The sequence below is a fragment of the Neofelis nebulosa genome, chromosome 17 (genome assembly GCF_028018385.1).
Source record: "Neofelis nebulosa isolate mNeoNeb1 chromosome 17, mNeoNeb1.pri, whole genome shotgun sequence".
Classification (NCBI taxonomy): Eukaryota; Metazoa; Chordata; class Mammalia; order Carnivora; family Felidae; genus Neofelis; species Neofelis nebulosa.
The window spans coordinates 16,872,368-16,897,315 of NC_080798.1; the positions used below are offsets into that span (position 1 = coordinate 16,872,368).

At 39.7% G+C, this 24,948-nt stretch overlaps 1 protein-coding gene across 2 annotated transcripts in view; it reads right to left on the minus strand.

Moving 5' to 3' along the window:
* The window catches only part of LOC131500311 (zinc finger protein 420), a 130,676-nt gene extending 105,728 nt beyond the window's left edge, over positions 1–24,948 (minus strand). Inside the window, exon 1 of one of the 2 annotated variants that reach the window (XM_058709379.1) lies at positions 24,632–24,948. The gene's annotated coding sequence lies outside the window, so the exon portion shown is untranslated. The remainder of the gene's footprint in view (positions 1–24,631) is intronic. The other variant, XM_058709378.1, reaches the window with a different exon arrangement.

The following is a 24,948-nucleotide window of genomic DNA, read 5'->3' on the forward strand; positions in this document are numbered from 1 at the left end:
TTCTTCATTTTGGCCACTCTGACTGGCGTGAGGTGGTATCTGAGTGTGGTTTTGATTTGTATTTCCCTGATGAGGAGCGACGTTGAACATCTTTTCATGTGCCTGTTGGCCATCCGGATGTCTTCTTTAGAGAAGTGTCTATTCATGTTTTCTGCCCATTTCTTCACTGGGTTATTTGTTTTTCGGGTGTGGAGTTTGATGAGCTCTTGATAGATTTTGGATACTAGCCCTTTGTCCGATGTGTCACTTGCAAATATCTTTTCCCATTCCGTTGGTTGCCTTTTAGTTTTGTTGGTTGTTTCCTTTGCTGTGCAGAAGCTTTTTATCTTCATAAGGTCCCAGTAATTCACTTTTGCTTTTAATTCCCTTGCCTTTGGGGATGTGCCGAGTAAGAGATTGCTACGGCTGAGGTCAGAGAGGTCTTTTCCTGCTTTCTCCTCTAAGGTTTTGATGGTTTCCTGTCTCACATTCAGGTCCTTTATCCATTTTGAGTTTATTTTTGTGAATGGTGTGAGAAAGTGGTCTAGTTTCAACCTTCTGCATGTTGCTGTCCAGTTCTCCCAGCACCATTTGTTAAAGAGACTGTCTTTTTTCCATTGGATGTTCTTTCCTGCTTTGTCAAAAATGAGTTGGCCATACGTCTGTGGGTCTAGTTCTGGGGTTTCTATTCGATTCCATTGGTCTATGTGTCTGTTTTTATGCCAATACCATGCTGTCTTGATGATGACAGCTTTGTAGTAGAGGCTAAAGTCTGGGATTGTGATGCCTCCTGCTTTGGTCTTCTTCTTCAAAATTACTTTGGCTATTCGGGGCCTTTTGTGGTTCCATATGAATTTTAGGATTGCTTGTTCTAGTTTCAAGAAGAATGCTGGTGCAATTTTGATTGGGATTGCATTGAATGTGTAGATAGCTTTGGGTAGTATTGACATTTTGACAATATTTATTCTTCCAACCCATGAGCACGGAATGTTTTTCCATTTCTTTATATCGTCTTCAATTACCTGCATAAGCTTTCTATAGTTTTCAGCATACAGATCTTTTACATCTTTGGTTAGATTTATTCCTAGGTATTTTATGCTTCTTGGTGCAATTGTGAATGGGATCAGTTTCTTTATTTGTCTTTCTGTTGCTTCATTGTTAGTGTATAAGAATGCAACTGATTTCTGTACATTGATTTTGTATCCTGCAACTTTGCTGAATTCATGTATCAGTTCTAGCAGACTTTTGGTGGAGTCTATCGGATTTTCCATGTATAATATCATGTCATCTGCAAAAAGCGAAAGCTTGACTTCATCTTTGCCAATTTGGATCCCTTTGATTTCCTTTTGTTGTCTGATTGCTGATGCTAGAACTTCCAGCACTATATTAAACAACAGCGGTGAGAGTGGGCATCCCTGTCGTGTTCCTGACCTCAGGGAAAAAGCTCTCAGTTTTTCCCCATTGAGGATGATGTTAGCTGTGGGCTTTTCATAAATGGCTTTTATGATCTTTAAGTATGTTCCTTCTATCCCGACTTTCTCAAGGGTTTTTATTAAGAAAGGGTGCTGGATTTTGTCAAAGGCCTTTTCTGCATCGATTGACAGGATCATATGGTTCTTATCTTTTTTTTTGTTAATGTGATGTATCACGTTGATCGATTTGCGAATGTTGAACCAGCCCTGCATCCCAGGAATGAATCCCACTTGATCATGGTGAATAATTCTTTTTATATGCTGTTGAATTCGATTTGCTAGTATCTTATTGAGAATTTTTGCATCCATATTCATCAGGGATATTGGCCTGTAGTTCTCTTTTTTTACTGGGTCTCTGTCTGGTTTAGGAATCAAAGTAATACTGGCTTCATAGAATGAGTCTGGAAGTTTTCCTTCCCTTTCTATTTCTTGGAATAGCTTGAGAAGGATAGGTATTATCTCTGCTTTAAACGTCTGGTAGAACTCCCCTGGGAAGCCATCTGGTCCTGGACTCTTATTTGTTGGGAGATTTTTGATAACCGATTCAATTTCTTCGCTGGTTATGGGTCTGTTCAAGCTTTCTATTTCCTCCTGATTGAGTTTTGGAAGAGTGTGGGTGTTTAGGAATTTGTCCATTTCTTCAAGGTTGTCCAATTTGTTGGCATATAATTTTTCATAGTATTCCCTGATAATTGTTTGTATCTCTGAGGGATTGGTTGTAATCATTCCATTTTCATTCATGATTTTATCTATTTGGGTCATCTCCCTTTTCTTTTTGAGAAGCCTGGCTAGAGGTTTGTCAATTTTGTTTATTTTTTCAAAAAACCAACTCTTGGTTTCGTTGATCTGCTCTACAGTTTTTTTAGATTCTATATTGTTTATTTCTGCTCTGATCTTTATGATTTCTCTTCTTCTGCTGGGTTTAGGCTGCCTTTGCTGTTCTGCCTCTATTTCCTTTAGGTGTGCTGTTAGATTTTGTATTTGGGATTTTTCTTGTTTCTTGAGATAGGCCTGGATTGCAATGTATTTTCCTCTCAGGACTGCCTTCGCTGCGTCCCAAAGCGTTTGGACTGTTGTATTTTCATTTTCGTTTGTTTCCATATATTTTTTAATTTCTTCTCTAATTGCCTGGTTGACCCACTCATTCGTTAGTAGGGTGTTCTTTAACCTCCATGCTTTTGGAGGTTTTCCAGACTTTTTCCTGTGGTTGATTTCAAGCTTCATAGCATTGTGGTCTGAAAGTATGCATGGTATAATTTCAATTCTTGTAAACTTATGAAGGGCTGTTTTGTGACCCAGTATATGATCTATCTTGGAGAATGTTCCATGTGCACTCGAGAAGGAAGTATATTCTGTTGCTTTGGGATGCAGAGTTCTAAATATATCTGTCAAGTCCATCTGATCCAATGTATCATTCAGGGCCCTTGTTTCTTTATTGACTGTGTGTCTAGATGATCTATCCATTTCTGTAAGTGGTGTGTTAAAGTCCCCTGCAATGACCACATTCTTATCAATAAGGTTGCTTATGTTTATGAGTAACTGTTTTATATATCTGGGGGCTCCGGTATTTGGCGCATAGACATTTATAATTGTTAGCTCTTCCTGATGGATAGACCCTGTAATTATTATATAATGCCCTTCTTCATCTCTTGTTACAGCCTTTATTTTATTTTTTTTTTTTTAACGTTTTTTATTTATTTTTGGGACAGAGAGAGACAGAGCATGAACGGGGGAGGGGCAGAGAGAGAGGGAGACACAGAATCGGAAACAGGCTCCAGGCTCCGAGCCATCAGCCCAGAGCCTGACGCGGGGCTCTAACTCACGGACCGCGAGATCGTGACCTGGCTGAAGTCGGACGCTTAACCGACTGCGCCACCCAGGCGCCCCTCTTGTTACAGCCTTTAATTTAAAGTCTAGTTTGTCTGATATAAGTATGGCTACTCCAGCTTTCTTTTGGCTTCCAGTAGCATGATAAATAGTTCTCCATCCCCTCACTCTCAATCTAAAGGTGTCCTCAGATCTCAAATGAGTCTCTTGTATACAGCAAATAGATGGGTCTTGTTTTTTTATCCATTCTGATACCCTATGTCTTTTGGTTGGCGCATTTAATCCATTTACATTCAGTGTTATTATAGAAAGATACGGGTTTAGAGTCATTGTGATGTCTGTATGTTTTATGCTTGTAGTGATGTCTCTGGTACTTTGTCTCACAGGATCCCCCTTAGGATCTCTTGTAGGGCTGGTTTCGTGGTGACAAATTCCTTCAGTTTTTGTTTGTTTGGGAAGACCTTTATCTCTCCTTCTATTCTAAATGACAGACTTGCTGGATAAAGGATTCTCGGCTGCATATTTTTTCTGTTTAGCACACTGAAGATATCGTGCCAAGCCTTTCTGGCCTGCCAAGTTTCAAAGGAGAGATCAGTCACGAGTCTTATAGGTCTCCCTTTATATGTGAGGGCACGTTTATCCCTTGCTGCTTTCAGAATTTTCTCTTTATCCTTGTATTTTGCCAGTTTCACTATGATATGTCGTGCAGAAGATCGATTCAAGTTACGTCTGAAGGGAGTTCTCTGTGCCTCTTGGATTTCAATGCCTTTTTCCTTCCCCAGTTCAGGGAAGTTCTCAGCTATAATTTCTTCAAGTACCCCTTCAGCACCTTTCCCTCTCTCTTCCTCCTCTGGGATACCAATTATGCGTATATTATTTCTTTTTAGTGTATCACTTAGTTCTCTAATTTTCCCCTCATACTCCTGGATTTTTTTATCTCTCTTTCTTTCATCTTCCTCTTTCTCCATAACTTTATCTTCTAGTTCACCTATTCTCTCCTCTGCCTCTTCAATCCGAGCCGTCGTGGTTTCCATTTTGTTTTGCATTTCGTTTAAAGCGTTTTTCAGCTCCTCGTGACTGTTCCTTAGTCCCTTGATCTCTGTAGCAAGAGATTCTCTGCTGTCCTGTATACTGTTTTCAAGCCCAGCGATTAATTTTATGACTATTATTCTAAATTCACTTTCTGTTATATTATTTAAATCCTTTTTGATCAGTTCATTAGCTGTTGTTATTTCCTGGAGATTCTTCTGAGGGGAATTCTTCCGTTTGGTCATTTTGGATAGTCCCTGGCGTGGTGAGGACCTGCAGGGCACTTCCCCCGTGCTGTGGTGTATAACTGGAGTTGGTGGGCGGGGCCGCAGTCCGACCTGATGTCTGCCCCCAGCCCACCGCTGGGGCCACAGTCAGACTGGTGTGTGCCTTCTCTTCCCCTCTCCTAGGGGCGGGATTCACTGTGGGGTGGTGTGGCCCGTCTGGTCTACTTGCACACTGCCAGGCTTGTGGTGCTGGGGAGCTGGCGTATTAGCTGGGGTGGGTAGGCAAGGTGCACGGGGGCGGGAGGGGCAGGCTTAGCTCGTTTCTCCTTAGGTGATCCACTTCAGGAGGGGCCCTGTGGCAGTGGGAGGGAGTCAGATCCACTGCCGGAGGTTTGGCTCCGCAGAAGCACAGAGTTGGGTGTTTGCGCGGAGCGAGCAAGTTCCCTGGCAGGAACTGGTTCTCTTTGGGATTTTGGCTGGGGGATGGGCGGGGGAGATGGCGCTGGCGAGCGCCTTTGTTCCCCACCAAGCTGAGCTCTGCCGTCCGGGGGCTCAGCAGTTCTCCCTCCCTTTGTCCTCCAGCCTTCCCGCTTTCTGAGCAGAGCTGTTAACTTATGACCTCCCAGACGCTAAGTCGCGCTTGCTGTCGGAACACAGTCCGTCCGGCCCCTCCGCTTTTGCCAGCCCGACTCGGGGGCTCTGCTTGGCCGGCGAGCCGCCCCTCCGCCCCGGCTCCCTCCCGCCAGTCCGTGGAGCGCGCACCGCCTCGCCGCCCTTCCTACCCTCTTCCGTGGGCCTCTCGTCTGCGCTTGGCTCCGGAGACTCCGTTCTGCTAATCCTCTGGCGGTTTTCTGGGTTCTTTAGGCAGGTGTAGGTGGAATCTAAGTGATCAGCAGGACGCGCAGTGAGCCCAGCGTCCTCCTACGCCGCCATCTTCCGGAACCTTAACAATTCCCTTTTAAACACTAATCTGGCAAAAGGGCCCCTTAATGTGCCTCTCTCGCCCCAAACCTTAATCTCAATTTGAGTCCTCCTGGCTGACATTTCTCACAGAAACTTTAAGAAACCCCCTATCACCATTTCCTATATGTCTTGCCCTCCATGTGTATGAAGATTCAACAAATATGAGGTCTTTTAATAATGTCTCCCTCAGGGTGCCTGGGTGGCTCAGTCAGTCGAGCATCCAACTTGATTTTGGCTCAGATCATGATTCCAGAGTCATGGGATTGAGCCCCACATTGGGCTCTGCACTGAGCATGGAGCCTGCTTAAGATTCTCTCTTTCTCCCCCTCTGCCCATCTCTCCTGCTTATGTGCTCTCTCTCCAAAATAAAAAAATAAAATAGGGGCACCTGGGTGACTCAGTCAGTTAAGCATCCAACTTTGGCTCAGGTCATGATCTCACAGTTTGTGGGTTCAAGCACTCCAGACTCCACGCTGGCAGTGTGGAGCCTACTTGGGATTCTCTCTCTCTGCCCTTTCCACAAGCTCATGCTTTCTCTCTCTCTTGATCTCTCTCAAAATAAACTTTAAAAAAATAAATAAAATTTAAAAATAAAATAAAATAATAATGTCTCTTATCCTAATGGATTTTTTTTTAGTTTATTTATTTATTTAGAGACAGAGAGGGCATGAGTGGGGGAGGGGCAGAGAGAGGGAGAGAGAGAGAGAGAATCCCAGACTCCACACTATCATATCAGCACGAGCCCAATCTCAAGAACCATGAGATCATGACCTGAGCCAAAACCAAGAGTCAGATGCTTAAATGACTGGGCCACCCAGGCGCCCCCTACTGGATTTTCAATTCTGCCGCCACTTCACAAGGGCTAGAGGTCAGATCAAGGTCACACACTTTCCTAACACCAATTAACCATAGATTATTATAAACCAGACACATATCCACCTGGTATGTGATCCATATGAATCTGAACTTTCCCTATCTAAGACACCATCCCAACATTTGGGTTACAGGGGTTGAAAATTAATCTGGGCTCTCCTTCTGATCCCTTTCAGGAAATTAAAATTAGTATTCTAGGGCTATTCCCATAGATAGTGTGGACAACTAAGAAGGGAGATAGAAAACTCCACTTAGTAAGCAAAAATCACATTCAGAGATAATAGTGAATAGCATATCCCATAAAATGAAATCAGAGGACTCCTCTTTGATAATAACACATGCCAGAAGAAAATCAATATCAGGTGACAAAAGCCTGTCAAGTAAAACTGCACATCATTCTGTTGACTATTGGTCTTATTACTATTGGTCTGAGTGTTTTCACTGATTTGCTATCTGAAGGCCCAAACCCTCCAAAGCAAGCCATTTTTCAACCAAATGTGGGAAATGATGAGGCCCACAGGCCATTGAGTATGGCTACAAGCCCTACAGCACAAAGGCCCTATTGGTTTCCCCAACAGCAATCAAATGAGTACTTAAAACAGAGGTCCATAGGTTGAAAGGCCTGCCTACATGTTAGTGGTAGGACTCCAATCTCATCTACAGAGATCTTAATTGGAAATCAATCTAAAACCTTACTGACTGCGCACACGCAAATCAGGTGACATGATCTAAAACCCATTTGCAGGGGCGCCTGGGTGTCTTGGTCGGTTAAGCGTCCGACTTCGGCTCAGGTCATGATCTCATGGTCCGTGAGTTCGAGCCCCGCGTCGGGCTCTGTGCTGACTGCTCAGAGCCTGGAGCCTGTTTCGGATTCTGTGTCTCCTCTCTCTCTGCCCCTCCCCTGTTCACGCTCTGTCTCTCTCTGTCTCAAAAATAAATAAAAACGTTAAAAAAAAAAATTAAAAAAAAAATAAATAAAACCCATTTGCAGCAGAGCCACCCCTCATTGTTTACTTGGCCAAAACCCTGGAAAACCAGGAGCTCTTAGCTACCATCAGTGGGATCTCAATTATGTTAGTCATGTCCCAGCTACTCTGGCCCACCTATGGCAACATCAAAAATAATAGCAGTGTTTTGTTAACTGTGCACCAACAAAACCCCTGAAATTAAAAGATATTTATAAATCGAGCTCTAACACTGCCTTCAAATTTTACAAAAGATTCAAAACCAATATATAACCACAGAGCCACAAAAAAACATGACCCACAGAAAACTCAACAGATTGCTGCATGGGAAGGGTTCCCTGGGCCTGCAGTAGAGATGACTTCATCCCAGGCACTGACACCACCTTGCTTTCAACACTCATGGGCTGCCCCTCCTAAGGTGCTGACAAACTGGACACACAACTTTTACTATTTCTCTTCCTTTTATATTACGTATCTTATTACATTTCCTAAAGCTTGCTGTTTGCTTAATTCACAACTTGTTATATTTCTTGTTCTATGCTGAAATATAAGTCCCCATCCCCATTAACCTGAAACTACCTTAACCCACTATAAATTCATTTGGGATCACAATGTCTCCTCAATGCCTTTTTCATTTCACCAGCTAACACTCCCACATTCCCACAGTTAAAGGGAAATCTTGTAGGGGCGCCTGGGTGGCTCAGTCGGTTAAGCATCCGACTTCAGCTCAGGTCATGATCTCACAGTCCATGAGTTTGAGTCCCCGTGTCAGGCTCTGTGCTGACAGCTCAGAGCCTGGAGCCTGCTTTGGATTCTGTGTGTGTGTCTCTCTCTCTGCCCCTCCCCTACTCATGCTCTGTCTCTCTCTGTCTCAAAAATAAATTAAAAAAAAAAAACATTTAAAGGGAAATCTTGTAGAAGTTACTATTATCTATGCCACTTTAAAAATTAATAGAGATTATTGCTCCCCCCAGAAGGTAACTACCTCCTATCAATCAACTCCTCACCCCTATAAAGAGAGGACTTCCCATTGCATGGCACCTTCTTCTACTGCCCGCTCTTCCTCCAGCTTCCCACCATAACCTCCCACCCTGCCTCACCAACCTTGCCCACTATAACTACACAGTCCTTTTGGTTTTAAACGAATACCACTAAGTTTTACATGTCTTACTTATAGTTCATACCCTTCAACCACATAGCTACTGGACTTATCATTTATATTATTGTCATGAAAAATATAACCCATAACTTTTAACATATTTTACAACTCCACCAAGACACTGTTAGAGACCCCAGAAATTTCAGATGTTTCCTTGGGTAATACCATGTGAGTGGAAAATTTGGTTACAGGCCAGCCTACAAGAACTTCTATTTCTCCTTGTTTTCCTCCTTTTTACTCTCATAATAAAATGCTGTCTTTTTTATATTAAAGGGTGACATTTGCTCTATTATCTAGACGTTGCATTCACCATTTGGGCCATCCAAATATCTCAAATAGCTGAGCTCAAAACTGATGTCAAGGGATCAAGGAATCAATTGTAATGTTTTACAAGTGATTTCCTGCCCCAGGTTTGAAGTCATGGCTAAAATCTCTTAATTGCCCTTCACAGGCAGTTTGCTAAACCTCACCCTAACTTGCTTCATCAGGCTCTAACATTTATGGGTTATAATACACATCTAATCCAGTAGGCAAAGGCCTCTAGATACCTAACACCCAGGGACGACCCCTTCTTCCTTGGGCCCATAGAATTATACAAAATACCCAATCTGTAGGAAGCCCACAAAACCTAGCTAACGCCACCCCACTTGCCATACATAAGAGGCCTCCTACTGCTCCAGTTTGCTGTTACCCTGTTCCTAGGTTCAATTACCTGTGTGGCAGCCTTCTAGTGTTTAGAGCTACAAATAACAAAGGGCTCTGTCTTTCATCTATTCAAGTGCCTTTATGATGTATCCTATTATCAAAAAAAGCTTGGAATGTTATACAACAGAGACCAACTTCATTCCTTTGCATGTGGATATCCAGCTGTCACAGCACCACTTGATGAAAGGACAATTTTCCTCCATTAAATTATCTTGAAACCCTCCTTGAAAATCATCCCCAAATGTGAGTTTATTTCTGGACTCTATTCTATTCTCTTGACCTGTATGTCCAACTATCCTTATGTCACTCCCAGGTTGTCTTAATTACCGTAGCTCTGAAATAAGCTGTAAAATAAGGAATTATGAGACCTCCAACTTTACACTTCTTTTTCAAGATTGTTTCAGCTACTTCAATTTTCATATGAAATTCAGAATCATCTTGTCAATTTCTGCAAAGAAGCCAGCTGTGATTCTGATAGAAATTGCAGGGTATTTGTAGATCACTGTGGGGAGTACTGCCATCTTAACAAATCCATGAACATGGGATATTATTACTTTATTTAGGTCTTAACTTCTTATAAGAATATTTTGTAATTTTCAGTATACAAATCTTGTATTTTTGTTAAATTTATTTCTAAATATATTTTTATGCTATCATAAATGAAATTTTTAATTTCATTTTCAGATTATTAATTGCTACTGAATATAAATTTATTTTTGCATATTTACCTATATCCTGAAACTTTGCTGACCCCATTTATTAGCTCTAATAGTTTATTTTTAATACATTGCTTAGGATTTTCTTTTCTTTTTTTAAAGTTTTTTATTTATTAAGTAATCTCTATACCCAATATGGGGCTCAAACTCATGACCCTGAGATCAAGAGTTGCATGCTCTTTCAACTGAGCCAGTCAGGTGCCCCAATTCCTTAGGATTTTTTATAGAGAAGATCATGTGATCTGCAAGTAGAGATAGTGTTACTTCTTTTCCAATGTGAGTGACTTTTTATTTCTATTTCTTACCTCAAAAACAATGTTAAATAGAAATGGTGACTGCAGGGGCGCCTGGGTGGCTCAGTCGGTTAAGCGTCTGACTTCGGCTCAGGTCATGATCTCACGGTCTGTGAGTTCGAGCCCCGCGTCAGGCTCTGTGCTGACAGCTCAGAGCCTGGAGCCTGTTTCAGATTCTGTGTCTCCCTCTCTCTCTGCCCCTCCCCTGTTCACGCTCTGTCTCTCTCTGTCTCAAAAATAAATGAAACGTTAAAAAAAAAATTAAAAAAAAAAAAAAAAGAAATGGTGACTGCAGACACCCTCACATTTTTTCTGATCTTAGTATCCAGTGTTTTAACTATTAAATAAGACAGTAGCTGTGGATTTTTGAGAGATGTTCTGTATCAGGTCAGACTGCCTTCTACCGCTGGTCTGATGAGTATTTTTATCATAAAAGGTTGTTGAATTTTGCCAATTGGTTTTTTTGCATCTATCGACTTTTGCCCTTTATTCTACTATTATGGTATACTATGTATACATATATTTTTTCAAATGTTAAGCCAACCTTACATTCCTGACATAACTCACTTAGCCATGGTGTACAATCTCTTATATTTGCTGGATTCAGTTTGCTGGCATTTTTGTGTGTGGATTTTTGCTGTGTAATCTTAAATACTGGTAATTTTCTTTTGTAATGTCTTGTCTAGTTTTGAATTCAGGGTGTTACTGGTCTCAGAAAACTCACTAGAAAGTGCTTTCTCCTTTATTTTCTGGAAAAGATTGTGAACAAGTGATGTTAATTCTTTTTTTCTTAAAAATTTTTAATGTTTATTTATTTTTGAGAGACAGAGAGTGAGCAGGGGAGGGGCAGAGAGAGGGAGACACAGTATCTGAAGCAGGCTCCAGGCTCTGAGCTGTCAGCACAGAGCCAGATGCAGGGCTCGAACTCACAAATTATGAGATCATGACCTGAGCTGAAGTCAGCGCTCAACCGACTGAGCTACCCAGGTGACCTGAATGATGTTAATTCTTTAAATGTTTGATAAAACTCACCATGAAACCATCTAGGCTTCATTTTTCTATGTGCAAAGTTCTTTGATTACTAAATCAGTATCTTTGTATAGGTCTACTTAGATTTTTTTTTTTCGAGTCACAAGCTTCAGTAATTTGTGCCTAAGTATTTGTCTATTCATCTAAATTATCAAATGTATTAGCATACATATGTTGATAGTATTTCCTTATAATATTTTTTATTTTGGTTAGATTGGTTTTGAAATCTGCCCTTTCATTCCTGATGTTAGCAATTTGAGTCTTCTCTCTTTGTAAGTTAAGCAAAAGGTTGTCCATCTAGTTGATCTTTTTAAACAACCAAGTTTTGGTCTTGTAGATTTTTCTCTACTGTGTCTCTGTCCCCTAGATTATTTATCTTCAATTCCAATCTTCAGTATTTCCTTCCTTCTCTTTGCTTCCAGTTTAATCTGCTCTTCTTTTTCTAGCCTGAGGTAGAAATTTAAATTATTGTTTGAGACTCTCTCTTTTTATAATATGGGAATTTGTAGCTATAAATTTCCCTGTAAACAATGCTTTTAGCTGCATCCCAATTTTGATATGTCATGTTTTCATTTTCATTCATATCAAAATATCTTCTAATTTTTGTTGTGATTTCTCCATTGATTCATTTGTCATTTATGAGAATGTTGTTTAATGTTAATATATTTGTGAATTTTTCAAATTTTGTTCCATTGTTAATTTCTAATTTAATTCCACGTGGTCAGAAAACATAATTTTATGACTTCAATTCTTTTAAATCATTTGAGACTTATTTTATGGCTAGCATATGGTCTATCCTGAAGAATGTCTCATGTACATATAACAAAAATGTATATTCTGTAGTTTTAGGTGAAATGTTCTATAGATGTCTGTTAGCTTCAGACAGTTTAGAATGTTGTTCAAGTTCTCTATATCCTTATTTTTTGCCTAGTCTTCTATCAATTATTGAAGGTAGACTTATGAAGTCCCCAACTATTCTTGCTGTTATCTGTTTTCCATTAAATATGTCCATTTTTGTTTCATGTGTTTTGCAGTTCTGTTACTAGGTGTTATATCTTCTTGATATTCTGAGTCTTTTTATCATGATAATATGCTCCTTTTTATCTAATACCAGCATTTGTGTTAAAGTCTATTTTATCTGATATTAATATAGCCAATCCTACTTGCTTGAGGTTGTAATTTACATTCTTTTCTCTCGCATCCTTTTCAACCTATTTGTGTCTTTGAATCTAAAGCGAATCTCCTGTAGGCAGCATATAGCTGGATCTTATTTCTAATTTTTAAAATGCAGTCCAAAAAATCTGTCTTTTGGCAGATTGGATTGCTTAAGCCTTTCACATTTAATATTAATATTGATATGGATGAACAGCATCTGCCATTTTGTTATTAGTTTTCTTTAGGTCTCATGACTATGTTCCTTAGTTTCTCATTTTTTACCCTCTTTTGTCTGAGTGGATGTATGTTAGTTTATCAGCTTAATTCTTCAACGTTTTTTATTTTTTTATTTTTATTTTTGGGACAGAGAGAGACAGAGCATGAACGGGGGAGGGGCAGAGAGAGAGGGAGACACAGAATCGGAAACAGGCTCCAGGCTCCGAGCCATCAGCTTGGAGCCCGATGCGGGGCTCAAACTCACGGACCGCGAGATCGTGACCTGGCTGAAGTCGGACGCTTAACCGACTGCGCCACCCAGGCGCCCCTCAGCTTAATTCTTTAAATGACTTAAAGCTATATATTTTAAAGTGCTTTTCTAATGATTGCTCTTAGGCAATCATTACAATATCCATCTTATTAGAAGCGACTTAGATTATTACTAACTTCATTCCAGTGTGGGGGAAAGTCTTTACTTTCAAATTTGAAAGATAGCTTTGCTGAATACAGGATTTTGGTTGTTTTTTGGTTTCCGTTTTCTGCACTTTAAATACATTGTCGTACTGCTTTTTAGCTTCTATTATTTCTGGTGAGAAGTTGGCTGTTAATCTTATTGTGGTTCCATTGTACATGATGAGTTAATTTTCTCTTATTACTTTCAAGACTATCTATTTTGGGCTGTCAACATTTTGATTATGATGTCTCTGGGTATACATTTCTACATTTATCCTACCTGGTACTCATTTAACTTACTGGATGGCTAGATTAGTGTTTTTCATCACATTTGAAAGTTCTTTGACCATTATTTCTTTGAATATTTTTTCATTCAAATGTAAAATCTAGCCTTGATACATTACAATATAGTCTTAGTATCAAGACTGTTTTGGCTTTTGCCTCAATATCATTAGTCATTCACTCTTGTTTTACTCTTGTTGGTTTTCTGTTCCATGTGTTTTATGAAGTTTTGAATTTCTGATTTAGATGTTGTTTCACATTGTCAAAGCTTATTTAATGAATTAACTCACACCAGAACCCTGTTACACTTTTCCTCTGTTTTCATGTTTAGTTTTGTATACAGTATTAGCTAAAATGGTTTAATTCTCACTTCTGTTTTCTTTTAGTAACTTTGCATATATGTGTATGTCCATATATATATATATATATATATGTGTGTGTGTGTGTGTGTATACATACACACATTTCCTACCATTTTCTGTTAATTTTTTCAAGTATTAGATTTGTGTTAAACTCAATTTTTTCTGATATTAATATAACCAACCCAACTTGCTTAAGGTTGTAGTTTTTACATAAACAGGTACCATTAAAGAAGGATGTGAGATTTGGGGTAACTTAATAGAATTCCCAATTCAAGGGCATTTTCTTTTTTTTTCTTTTTTTATTTTATTTTTATTTTTATTTTTAAAAAAATTTTTTTTTCAACGTTTTTTATTTATTTTTGGGACAGAGAGAGACAGAGCATGAACGGGGGAGGGGCAGAGAGAGAGGGAGACACAGAATCGGAAACAGGCTCCAGGCTCCGAGCCATCAGCCCAGAGCCTGACGCGGGGCTCGAACTCACGGACCGCGAGATCGTGACCTGGCTGAAGTCGGACGCTTAACCGACTGCGCCACCCAGGCGCCCCTCTTTTTTTATTTTAGAGAGAGAATGTGTGTGTGTGTGTGTGTATGTGTGAACACGGGAAAGAGAGAGGGAGAGAGAATCCCAAGCCAGCTCCACGCTCAGTGCAGAGCCTGACATGGGGCTCAATCCCACGACCCTAGGATCATGACCTGAGCTGAAATCAAGAATTGGACGCTCAACCAACTGAGCCACCCAGACGCCCTGAGAGCATTTTCTTCTTTGATACTGTGATCTGCAATGTTCTTAGTAATAACAGCATAAACAGGTATCATTAAAGAAGGATGTGAGATTTGGGGAAACTTAATAGAATTCCCAGTTCAAGGGCATTTAGTTTCTGACACTTGATTCCGTTTTTCCTTTCACTATCATCCTTGAAGGCATGCCTCCCCTCCAGGAATGGGCATTTCCTACGACTGCCAACTTCCAACTCACCGTTTTCAAGAATCTTCCTTTCAGGGCGCCTGAGTGGCTCAGTTGGTTGTGTCCCACTTTGGCTCAGGTCATGATCTCAAGGTTTGTGAGTTTGAGCCCCACACAAGGCTCACTGCTGTCAGCACAGAGCCTGCTTTGTATCCTCTGTCTCCCCCCCCCCCCTCAAAAATAATTAAAAGAAAAAAAAAAAAAAGAATCTTCCTTTCAACCAAAAGGCAATGCTCTAGTCTAACAGGCTGTGAGTCATGTTGTATTTTCCCACTCAAGGTGGACCTCTACCTTCATGGGATTAAGTTATCCATTTTCCAACACTGCCAGCACTGCAATGTTTCCCTCACTTTTCTCTCCCTAACTCTTCAGTCTAGGATGGACATCAGAATTGGATCTGCCTGTTTGAGGAATGTATTTCTCCACTTACATAGAAACTGAGTTTATAGTAACCTCTAGCTCTGAATAAGGCTGTAGGCACAGACTGTTACATGCAGTTTTGTTTTCCTTGTTGATTCATACTGCTTTTAAAGGATATGTGGGAAGATACAAATTTAGGTATCCTATGGGAACCTTCAGAAGCTCTCCTAATTTCTTTCAATTCTTTCAAAATTATAGAGAGAAAATCCAGTGAAAACTGTGAGATCTAAAAAACTGACCCAAATGTTTGGAAATTTCATATTTGATAAAGGTGGAATCTTTAATCAGTGAGAAATATATGGACCTTTAAAAAGGTGATGAAGGGGATGCCTGGATGGCTCAGTCAGTTAAGTGTCCAACTCTTGATTTTGGCTTAGGTCATGATCTCACAGTCATGAAATCAAGCCCTGTGTTGGACTCCACACTGGGTATGCAGCCTGCTTAAGATTCTCTCTCCCTCTCCTTCTGCCCCTCCCTTGCCTGCACACAGGCTCTCTCTCAAAAAGAAATAAATAAAAAATAAAAATAAAATAAAAAGGTGATGGAGTAATTAAAATGAAAAATGAAAAAAATGGACTACTCTCAGAATATATCAGATTAAGTTCCAGATGGAGGCCCTTGTGAAATGTAAAAATTTAAATCACGTAAGAGGAAACAATGCCTGGATTTTTCTAAAATTCAGGAGTTAGAGAAACTTATCTAGCCATGAGCCAAATCTATAGATATTAAAGGAAAGATGGATATTTAACCACAAAAAAAAAAATTGATTTTAATTGGGAAAACACGGTTAGTAAAAGAAAAGATAAGTGACAACCTGGGAAAAGACATTTGGAACTTATATTACAGAGAAAGGGCTAACATAAATAAGATATAAGATGGCTTTAAAAGCAGAAAAAGAATACTCCTATAGAAAAATGGACAACAGAAATGACAGTTCAAAGAAAAACAAATGCAAATACACTAAAGTATATAAAGAGATGCTCAACTTTGCTCACTACAACAAAAATGTTAATTAAAATTACAATGAGACCAATATCAATGGAAAATACCCAAAAGTTTGCCAGTATATTCTTCTGGAAGATCCCTGAGAAAGCCAGTAGTAAAATGTTGATTGAGTAAATGTACAATTTCAAAGGAAGGAATTTAGCCTAACTAGGAAATTATAGAAGCATTTTACCAGTGACCCCACTCCTAGTAATTCCTTTCAAAGATAAGCTAGCAACATTTCAAAAAGATAAATGCTGTTGAACTTGGTTTTTTATTATCTTGTTGATTTTTCATTTCTTAATAATTTTTAGAATACTTCCACATTTTTTTGTATCCCTATAGACAATCATTATCTGCTAATCAATTTTTGGTTGCTTTTCAACAGTTACATTTTTTACTTTTTCCCCCAGTCTTGGTGAAGTGCCTACAATCTAAAGTAAATGTTGAATAGAAGTAGGGACATTACTCATTTTTCCTGATTTTTATTTATGGTCATACATTTTAAAACAATTCTGTTGAGATTTAATCCACACACCATACAATTCACATTTTTAAGTGTACGAATCAATGGTTTTTAGTATATTCACAGAATCCATTACCATAATCAATTTTAGAATACTTTCCTTATCCCTGCAATTGTCAGTCATCACTCCTCCAGACTATTTTCCAAAGCAGCTGCACCATTTTATATTCTCTTTATATTTAAATGTTATATTCTCACCAGTTGTATATGAGGGTTCTAATTTCTTCACATCCTTCTTAACACTTATCTGTCTTTTCTATTCGAGCCATTCTAGTCAGTGTGAGTGATATTGCATTGTGGTTTTGATTTGTATTTTCCTGATGGCTAATGATGTTGAGAATCTTGTCACATGCTTAATAGTAATTTGTTTATCTTCGAAGAAATGCCTACCCAGATACTTTGGCGATTTTTAATTGGGTTGTTTAACTTTTTATTTTTAGATTGTAATATATCTATCTGCTGGACATAAGTCCCTTATCAGAAAATGATTTGTAAGACTTTGGCCCATATTGTGTGTGGGCTGTCTTTGACTTTCTTGATGATGTTCTTTGAAGCACAAAAGTTTTTAATTTTGATGAAGTCCATTTATCTACTTTTTGTTTTGTTGCTTTTGGTATAGATAAATACAAATACCTATAATACATATACACTCATGTGCTTCCTTATAGTATATTTTAAAAGACGGAATAAACTGCAACACAGAAGAAAGTGACTACTTATAGGTAGAAAGTACAACAATGGAGGAAGAGATCAAATTAAACCTTCTTTTGCATATTTGACTTTGGGACCAAGTACTTTATATAATTATAGGACAAAATTAAAATTTTAAATTTTTAAAAATTAAATTAAATTTTAAAAGACAAAATTAAATTTTAAAAGAGCAATCTCTAAAAATTAAAAAGTGAAACAAACAAATGTGATTCCAATTTGTGGCATAGCCTCTCAAGAGGCACTATTCCAAATGACTCTAGAACACAGTAATTTGATTCCATATTCCTACTAGAATATACCCTAAAAAAACAAAAAGATTAAAATAAACAAAAAAACACCAAAAATAGAAAATTGGTTTCAGTAATCAAATCACTATTATTATTGAGTGTTCTTTATAAAGTGGGGAATAAAGAATCAGAATATTTTTTCCACACTTTATAAAGCAAGGAATAAAGAATTGTCCTTTTTCAGTTTCATGATCCCATCCAAGATACCACATTACATTAACTCATCATATCTCTAGGCTCCTTGGGATTGTGACAGTTTATTTTTTAATCTTTTCTCTTTTTTTAGTGTTTATTTTTGAGAGAGAGAGAGAATGAGCCCACAAGCAAGCGGGGGCGGGGTGGGGGTGGGGGGTGGCGGGGGGAAGAGAAAGAATCCCAAGCAGGCTCCATGCTCAGCGGGAGCCGGATGTGGAGCTCCATCTCACAATGGTGAGATCATGACCTAAGCCGAAATCGACAGCCAGACACTCAAATGACTGAGTGGTTGTCACTGAGCCACCCAGGCGCCCCTATTTTTTAATTTTTTAAAAGATACGTATATATTAGCTTTGTAAAGCCATAGAAACAATGATCAACCCAGTAGCAATGAATATCCTAGCACCTAGAATATCATCTTAAAATACCATTTCCCATTAATATGAAGGAGGCCTGAGTTAGGAAATGTACAAGAGCCTAGAAGAGGGTAATAATAGCGTGTTGGCCAAATCAGCCCACTGCTTGATTTCTGGTTTTGTTTGCAATTTATTTCAATTAAATATAATTCAATACAACTCAATCACTTTGGATCCCTGCCATGAGACAAGTCCTATTTGGGGCATTATTCAGCCACTAACCTCACAAAGGGTAGAAATGCATAACAATAAAATAACACATATTAATATGAGTCTTCTACTTTTCCTTTTCTCTCAAATTTAACTCCAATAAATTCCATGTATCCATTTATTCCCCCTAAACACACTATCAAGTTTATAAGAGGCCTTTTCATATAAAAGGTGAGGTTCTGATTTGAAACATTACCAGAAATCTGACAATTGCTTCTTAGAAACAGAGTAATAGCATTTCTCTTTCATGGGTGTTACAGGGAATTTGATTTCCATTAAGTGTGTGTTCAGAAGGTGTGTATGTGGGAAGTGTTTGCTTAAAAACTGCAGCTGGTACCTATTCTTTGTAACAATGAAATCATCTCTATCAGCATTCAGTAAACTAGATACTAAATTTCACCTTTTAAATTTTTTTTAAATTTTTTTAAGTTTGTTTATTTTGAGAGAGAAAGAGAGAAAGCATGAGCAGGGGAGGGGCAGAGGGAGAGGGAAAGAATCCCAAGCAGGCTCTGCACTGACAGTGTACTTACAATGCAGAGCCTGATGCAGGGCTTGAACTCATGAACCATGAGATCATGACCTGAGCTGAAATCAAGAGTCAGACAGTTGAGGCACCTGGGTGGCTCAATCGGCTAAGCATCCGACTCTCTGTTTCTGCTCGGGTCATGATCTTGCGGTTTCATGAGTTTGGGCCCTACATTTGGGCTGTGCGCTGATGGCGCGGAGCCTGCTTGGGATTCTCTCTCTCCCTCCCTCCACCCCCCTCTCTGCCCCTCCCCTACTCATGCTGTCTCTGTCTCTCTCAAAATAAATAAACTTAAAAAAAAAAAAAAAAAGGACACGTAACTGAGTGAGTCACCTGGGTGCCCCTCACCTTTTAAATTCCGCTCCTATTTGATATACCCATTGTCTGTTTTTGGAAATAAAGTTTCATTGGAACTCAGCCACGTCCATTTGTTTATGTATTATATATGGTTGCTTTCACTCTACAACAAAGTTGAGTGGTTACAACTGAGAAAGTATGACCCATAAACCTAAAAAACTAACTATATGGTCCTTAGCAGAAAGTTTGTCAACTCCTGACAGAGAAGATCTACCAAAAAGCAAGAAAGCTATCAAAGGCTACTAAGATCAAGTCAAAAAGACCCATGAGCCAACCTGAATAGGCTCCAAATGGTCAAATATGACACAATACAAATTTAAGTATACATAAATAAAATAACTACAATAGATTGAAACTTTTAAGTGTATCAAAATCCATAACTTTATAATAATGGTAAAAAAGAAAATCAGTGGTCCCCAGAAGAGAATGCTAGCAAAACATCATTTCATTATCGTTCATTATTTCCTCATTTTGAAAACTGGTAAGTTAGGAGAAAAAAAAATCTGTCCTGCCTCCCTTGAGCAATCTGTACCTCAAGATAACCAAGAAGTTGATATGGAAAATTTTCACTTTCTATAATTATTCCAGTTAAAGAAAGAAGATACAATTAATGAATTAGACCATAACTATTTAGCTATCTCTAATGAAATAATAATAGAAAATATCACAAAAAGAGGCAGACATTATGTGCCTCTTCGTGGAAACATACATTAGCATCAGTGAAATCATTTTGCCAAAGAGGTGGGGAAGAGGGTGGAAGGAAGCCTCTAGATACAACTTCTTGATTGAGCCTCTAGAAATACATAAAAACACGTTAATGATGACAAATTGTGGGAAATTTTACTGGACAATCCCCCAGTTTCTTCAAAAAATTCATTGCAAGGAAAGAGACAAAGAATGAGAAACTAAAGATTTTAAAAAAGACTTTATTAAAAGACTTATGAATCATCACAACGCATGGATCCTATTTGGTCCCAGATTCAAAGAAATCTTAAAAACAAAGTTATCTGCCCTGTGGGGAAATCTAAACTCTAACTGGATATCTGATATTAAGGAAATATTATTATTTTTTCAGTGAGGATAATGGTATTTGATGATATTTTTAAAAGGCTATCATTTATGGGGCACCTGGATGGCTCAATCAGTTACGCATCCGATTTTGGCTCAGGTCATGATCTCATGGTTCATGGGTTCGAACCCCACATCAAACTCTGTGCTGACAGTTCAGAGCATGGAGTCTGCTTCTGATTCTGTGTCTCCCTCTCTCTCTGCCCTCTACCACTCACGTTCTGTCTCTCTCAAAAATAAATAAACATTAAAACAATTTTTTTAATAAATAAAAGACTATCATTTATACACACATTTATGAATAGAATGATACTTCTGGTATGTACTTCAAAATACTTCAAAATAATCCTAGGTGGGTAGATTAAAGACAACTGGTCATGAGTCAATCACTACAGAAGCCTAGCAAAGTGGTACATAGAGGTTCATTGCTATTTTTTTTTTTAACGTTTGTTTATTTTTGAGACAGAGAGAGACGGAGCATGAACAAGGGAGGGGCAGAGAGAGAGGGAGACACAGAATCGGAAGCAGGCTCCAAGCTCCCAGCCATCAGCCCAGAGCGCGACGCGGGGCTTGAACTCAGGGACCGCGAGATCGTGACCTGAGTTGAAGTCAGACACTTAACCGACTGAGCCACCCAGGCGCCCCGGTTCATTGCTATTTTATCTATTTTTGTACATGTTTGAATTTTTCACAATGAAAAGTTAAAGAAAATGCTGGTCAGGACTTAGCAAATTGATTTTACCACACACAAAAATCAGGTTAACAACCCCATAGTTTGAAAAACCCTACAATAGCATATTAATAATTTCCTTAAACTTTCCAACAACCAGCAAAATACCTTGACTGAAACACAAAATCAGAAAATATTGGTTAGAAAAGTGACAATATAGCCTTTATGAGGGAAAACATAGCAAAAACTATTAAAATTTAAAGTCCACATAAAACTCATCCAAGAAATTAGCATTCATTCTACCAATAAACTCATTGATAAGCTAAATGTTATATATTCAAGGAAAGTTATCCCACCATTGTTTATAATAGTGAAAGACTGATAGCCATCTGAAAGTACAGAGAATTCCTTTGGCAGTCAGTACTCAAGAAACTAGTCACACTGGCTGCCTTTGAAATAGGAAAAGTATGAGACTAGAGGCAAGGCTGGAAGGAAGAATTCACTGTATACTCTTCTGAACCTTTTAAATACTTAAACAATAAAAAATAAAATTGAGGGGCACCTGGCTGGGTCAGTGGGTGGAGCACATGACTCTTAATTTCAGGGTCATGAGTTCAGGCACTACACTGGGCCTGGAGCTTACTTTAAAAACACACATACATTAAAAAAAAAACACAAGAAAATTGAAAAATAAATACTCAAAATCAAGGCTTTTGAATTTTACTCAGAGATGTGTTCTAGTCCTTAAAAAATCTTAGAAAAAGACTAAGTATAAAAATGGAATTGAAATATTTATCAGGTGAATAAATGTACCTTAGGTCAAAAGGAGCAAAATGGAGTGGAATAACTTCTTTGGGTCCATTCCTTCTGGCCCCATTATTCTATGGAATAGCCAGGCCTAAAGACCAGAACACTAAAAGGATCCCTTTTATGGAGTTTCAAAAGAAAAAAAGCAAAAATTCCCACACCATGAAAAAACAGAAAACACTTCAGAGACGAAAGAATGATTTACCTTGGATAAAACTCTCAGTTGTCCAATAGTGGCTCTTCCTTTAGTCTCTGGTGACCCGTGTAAGTTAACTTACAAAGTTAAGACAAAGCCATTAATTGGTAAGGAATAAAGAATATTGAGACACCAAGTCTTTCTTTCTTTCTTCGTTTTTTCCAATTTTTATTTAAATTCTAGTTAGTTAACAGTGCAATACTGGTTTCAGGAGTAGAATTCAGTGATTTATCACTTGCGTATAACACCCAGTGCTCATCATAATAAGAGCCCTCCTAACTACCCATCACCCATCTAGCCCATCCCCCCCCCCCCACTTCCCTCCATCAATCCTCAGTTTGTTCTCTATCTTTAAGATTCTCTTATGGTTAGGGCGCTTGGGTGGCTCAGTCAGTTGAGTTCAGGTCATGGTCTCACATCTCCTGGGTTCAGGTCCCATGTGTTCGGGTCCCGTGTCAGGCTCTGTGTTGACAGCTTGGAGCCTACTTCGAATTCTGTGTCTCCCTCTCTCTGTCCCTCCCCCACTCACACTGTGTCTCCCCCTCTCTGTGTCTTCTCAAAATAATTAACATCAAAAAAAATTTGTTCAAGTATCTTATGGTTTGTTTCCCTCTCTCTCTCCCCCCTCCCATATGTTCATCTGTTCCTTAAATTCCACATATGAGTAAAATCATATGCTATTTGTCTTTCTCTGACTGACTTATTTTGCTTAGCATGATACATTCTAGCTCCATCCACGTCGTTGCAAATGGCAAGAGTTCATTCTTTTTTATGGCTGAGCAATATTCCCTTGTATATATACCACATCTTCTTTATCCATTCATCTGTTGGTGGACATTTGAGGGCACCAAGCCTTTCTTTGAGCCCAGACTGACTTGTTAGAAACAAACAACTACTTCCACCCCCTCCATTTACTCAGAAGTAAACATTCAAAGGAAGGTTAGAAAGAGACTGAGAACCAGAAAGTCAGAGAGTACCACAGAGTGAAGGTCGAGAATTCCCACAGGTCTCCCCAGGTGATTTCCTGAGGGAAGTGATTGGAATCTTACAACCCTGGCTTTTTTCTCAGCCTTCCCCCGCCCCAACCTGGGACTATTTCTGGTTCTTAAAGTCTCAATCTGAGATCAGGTTTGTGACTTAAAAGGTAAATTTATCTGGAATCTTTAATCTGGGACTCATCTTTCTAAGTTCCCAAATCAGGCAGGGACATTTCCAGGGAACTTGGGCCCCCATGGCTACAAGGAGAGGGAGCAGCTGTTAATGGCTGACTCTAGCTGGTCTTAAGAGTTAACTTCCTTCAAGTTAACACACTCCTTGCTTGCTGACTCAAGGCCCCTGATCTGTGACAGAACTAATTTGCTTCCTTTGAGATATGCAGACCATTGACCTTCAGGAATAAAGGACCAGAGTGTTCCCAGGCCACAGAGGCAAGTCTGTTGGAAGCTCTCTTAGCTTTCTGATTAGCCCAGCAATCTTTTAGCAAAATGTTTTTCTCGTTTAAGGTCACACAAATGACTTTACTGACCTCCCTCTGTGCATCTGTAGACCTTGCCCTCCTTTTCAGAAAGAACAGAGTACTCTTGCACAACCCCCAGGTACCAAGGAACAAGACTTTCTTGCACAACCCGCCCAAATTCAGAGTACCAAAGAACCAGAACTTCTTGCACAACCTCCAAGCACTGAGATAACTCTATAGCTGGCATCAACAAGTCTACACATAATCCAGAAATGTCACAGACCACTGCACTCCCTTAACTGATTAAACCCCTTTAAAATTCTCTGGGCCGGGGGTGCCTGGGTGGCTCAGTTGGTTAAGTGTCCGACTTCAGCTCAGGTCATGATCTCGCAGTTTGTGGGTTCGAGCCCCCTGTGGGATTCTGTGCCGACAGCCCAGAGCCTGGAGCCTGCTTCGATTTTGTGTCTCCCCCTCTCTCTGCCCCTCCCCCATTCACACTCTGTGTGTGTGTCTCTCTCTCGCAAAAATAAACATTAAATTTTTTTTTTAAAAATCTCTGGGCCAAAGATAAACAAGAAAACAAAAACAAAAAGACAAAAAACTAAATAAAAATGTCCGGGCCAGGGAAAAACCAGAGAGCTGGCCTTTGGACAAGAGTTGGCCTACCCAGCTAGCTGACCCGCCTCTTGAATAAAGCTCATATTCCTTTTCAATCAAAACTCATCTCTTGTATTGGCCTTTCCAGCTGGTAGCCCAGCTTGGATTTCCGCAATGCAGCAAGCCACAGAGACCCCACAACCACAAGCTTCCAGAAACTGTCGAACCTCCAAATAGCCTCAGTGTGAGCATATCTCTATCAATGCCTGCCCGCAATCGGCTCCCGGCTAGGCACAGCTGAGAGGAAATAGACACATAAAAAAGCAACGACATAATTAAAGGAGGAGTCAATCTCACAGCTTCGCACAAGTACGCTCACAGCTGGAGACACAATCAACACTCCTTCAAGTGGTCACACATAACCATGCAGTCTCACAGGCACATTACGTCACATACTCACACACATACACTGACGTGTTAAGGCCTAGGGCTCCACACACGCCGGTTTCCGACGCCGGGCTCTGACACGCCTCACCTTCAGCTTCCCCAGCGTCAGGCTCACGTCCCCCAGTCCCGGAAGAAACCAATGGCCTCGGTCGCCGCGCTGTTCCACTCGCTCCAGCACTACGGAGCTGACCACCTTAGAAGGAAGTGACGTTACACCCGGAGGCCTCCAGAGCACGACAGACCCCAGAGAGCGGACAACCCGAGTAATCCTCCCCGGGCTCCTAACGACAACCTGCTGCTCCTCCGCTCACTACCGACGAACCACGCAACCTGACAGTCCCAGTTTCCCACCGGGGTCACTCGCAATCGCAATCCCGGTTGCTTCCGGCTAAACGCCGGAAGTTT